This window comes from Piliocolobus tephrosceles, unplaced genomic scaffold (assembly GCF_002776525.5).
Source record: "Piliocolobus tephrosceles isolate RC106 unplaced genomic scaffold, ASM277652v3 unscaffolded_77, whole genome shotgun sequence".
NCBI lineage: Eukaryota > Metazoa > Chordata > Mammalia > Primates > Cercopithecidae > Piliocolobus > Piliocolobus tephrosceles.
The window spans coordinates 520,411-523,434 of NW_022335051.1; the positions used below are offsets into that span (position 1 = coordinate 520,411).

At 56.4% G+C, this 3,024-nt stretch overlaps 1 pseudogene; it reads right to left on the reverse strand.

Annotated features, from left to right (window-relative positions):
• Positions 1-1,044: 1,044 nt before the first annotated feature.
• Positions 1,045-2,272, reverse strand: LOC113219664 (annotated as a pseudogene).
• Between the last annotated feature and the right edge of the window lie 752 nt (positions 2,273-3,024).

Sequence of the window (3,024 nt, forward strand, 5' to 3'; positions counted from 1 at the left end):
TGCTTTTCCAGCCAGTTGCTGTGGAAGGAGAATGCTTTCTTTATGGCCTCGTCTGTTGCTTCGTGTGCCTCTGAAGAAAACTAGTTTCCACTTGTGTAACAGACAGGCATGTAACTATTTAAAGCACAGTTCAGTCCTGAAAGGGTCTGGGAGAACCAAATGATGTACTAGGTGAAGTGGTGCATTGTGGGAATCACAAAGCAAATAGTACTCCAGAAAGACAAATATCAGAAGCTTCCCCTTTCATTTTTTTTCTTTCTTTTTTTTTTTTCAAGACAGGGTCTTGCTCTGTTGCCCAGGCTAGAGGGCAGTGCAGATCATGGCTCACTGCAGCCTTGAGCTCCTGGGCTCAAGCAATTCTCCTACCTCAGCCTCCTGAGCAGCTGGGACTGCAAGGGTGCACCACCATGCCTGGCTAATTTTTTGAATTTTTGTAGTGATGGGATCTTACTATGTTGCCCAGGCTGGTCTCGAACTCCTGGCCTCAAGCGATCCTCCCACTTCAACCTCCCAAAGTGCTGGGATTACAGGTGTGAGCCACCTCGCCTGGGCCCCCTTCTCCATATGGCTTCAAAGACATGTCCCTGGAGAGTAGCCTGCTCCCACACTGTCACTAGATGTCATGGGGTCAATAAAATCTCCTGCGATTGTGTATCTCAGACATTTCTGTGTCTTTGATCCTCACCTTGGGACCCTAAGGGAAAAGGACCTGAGTGTCAGTAACTCTGGGCCTCCTCTAAAGAGAAACGGAGATGGTGGCTCATCTAGGAAGTGGAGGAGCAGGGGGTTCCTGGTTCTCAGGCCACAGGTAATCTCTGCCCACCCAGGGCATGCCCCAGCCTGCAAGTATTGCTGTGTGGTGGGAACACCCGCTTCCCTTGTTAACAGCCTTTGAGAGGGGGTCATGGCCTTAGCTCCAGGGGTTCCTGGCCAGGGCCAAGTGCTCCTTCTGCAGAGGCCTGCACACATCTCACCCCTTTGACTTGTATTTCCGTGGATTCCCCTCCTCACCTGCCCCCCAGCCCTCCCTGACTGGCCAGCCCCTCAGTAGTCCTCCTCAGCTAGAGTGAGGAGCACGGCCTTGGGTGTGTTCTTGAAAAGAGCTGCCCGGTTCTGCTGCTGCCCCTTCTTCACCCAGTGGCCATAGATTTCGAAAGCGTGGGCATCGATGAGCCGGCACAGAAGCTGGAGGGTGTAGGGGTGAGTCTCGGATGACGATATTCCGCCTCACCGGCTTCACCCGGCAGTACTGGTAGTAGATTCGCACTGAAGCCAGCAAGGTCAGAGCGATCACCTGCAGGGCCAGGCGGAGAAGCTGTGCTGCAGCACCCCCCTGCCAGGCCCTGCCCCTCCAGCATAGGGACACTCTGGGCTCATTTGCCACGAAGCCTTTGGTGGCTTCTGCGGGGCCTCCTAGTGTCCCCCACTTCCCGCTTGGCCAGCATCCACAGGGACGGAGCCAGGGGGCTGACACCTGCCACCTCTGAAGCCATCACAGGGCGGCTGGGAGGGGAGGGGTGGGTACTCTGGAACCCCACTGGGTGTAAGGATCCCTGGGAGAGGAGAAGACTTAGAGGTTTGCTCTTGGGGAGCTGGCGGCAACTGCCACAGGGCCTGGGTTGGGACGCTTTGTACCTTCAACCTCCCCCGGGGGCTGAAGTGCCACACTTCCTCCACCACGTACTGCTGGAAGAAGGGGTGTGCCAAGGCCTCTTCCGCTGTGCAAGCTCTGGGGTTGCACCACCAGGAATCGGGATACCCGGGAGGTGAGGAGAGGGGAACGGAGAACGTCAAGGCAGGTCCCCTCCAGCATGTCAGGAGAGGCGGAGCCTCCCCGGGCAGGGGAGCCTGACATCGCAGCCCTGAATCCAGGAGCCAGGCGCCTGGCCTCTCACCAGGTCCTTCACGGTGTCCGAGTAATCATCCCACATGGGCGAGCCAAACTGGTAGTTGCTGCTGATGATCAACCTCAGCATCAGCAACTGCTTCTAGTGCCAGAAGGGTGGGGGAGCCGGCCAGCAGCGTGTACATGATGACACCAGTGCTCCACTTGGATGTTCGAGGGCCCAGGGCCACTTACCCCAGCACCAGGGGCACCGACTCAGCCCTGCCTGTTCCTCGCTCACCCGGCCCAGGCGGGTGATCCTCCTCCCCCAGTGTACTTGCATGTCCACCGCCTTCCCATAGCCCGGATGGTCCCCATTCATGGAGCACTGGACGATCTCAGGGCCAGGTGACTGGGGGTCCCGCAGACCTCTGCAGGAACAGTCATCACCAGGACAGTTCAGCAGGGCGCTCAGAAGAGGAAGTCCAGGCCAGGCACAGTGGCTCATGTCTATAATCCCAGCATTTTGGGAGGCTGAGGCAGGCAGTTCACCTGAGGCCAGTAGCTGGAGACCAGCCTGCCCAACAAGGTGAAACCCGGTATCTACTACAAATACAAAAATTAGCTGGGTGTGGTGGCACATGCCTGTAGTCCCAGCTACTCAGGTAGCTGAGGCAAGAGAATCCCTTCAACCCGGGAGGCGGAGGTTGCAGTGAGCTGAGATGGCGCCACTGTACTCCAGCCTGGGGGACAGAGCAAAAAAAAAAAAAAAAAAAGAAAGAAAAGAAAAAAAAAAAAGAGGAAGTCTAAAGAGACAATGGAGATGGAACAGAAATGGTGCTTTGGCCGGGACTCCCCCAACATCCAACTTCAGGACCCAGGGCAGGGTGGGGTACTCCCCACAGGGCCACCAGCTCACTGCCCATTGCTTCCCTGGTCACTATTAGCCATCCTGGCCTGGAACTAGGGTAATGGGAACCTGGGAGAGGACTTACCTGAAGAAACGCCTAGCCCTGCTGGACGTGGGGGCTCACACCTGTAATCCCAGCACTTTGGAAGGCTGAGGCAGGCAGATCATGAGGTCAGGAGTGTTAGACCAGCCTGACCAACATGGTGAAACCCCGTCTCTACTAAAAATACAAAAATTAGCCGGGCCTGGTGGTACGTGCCTGTAATCCCAGCTACTCAGCAGGCTGAGG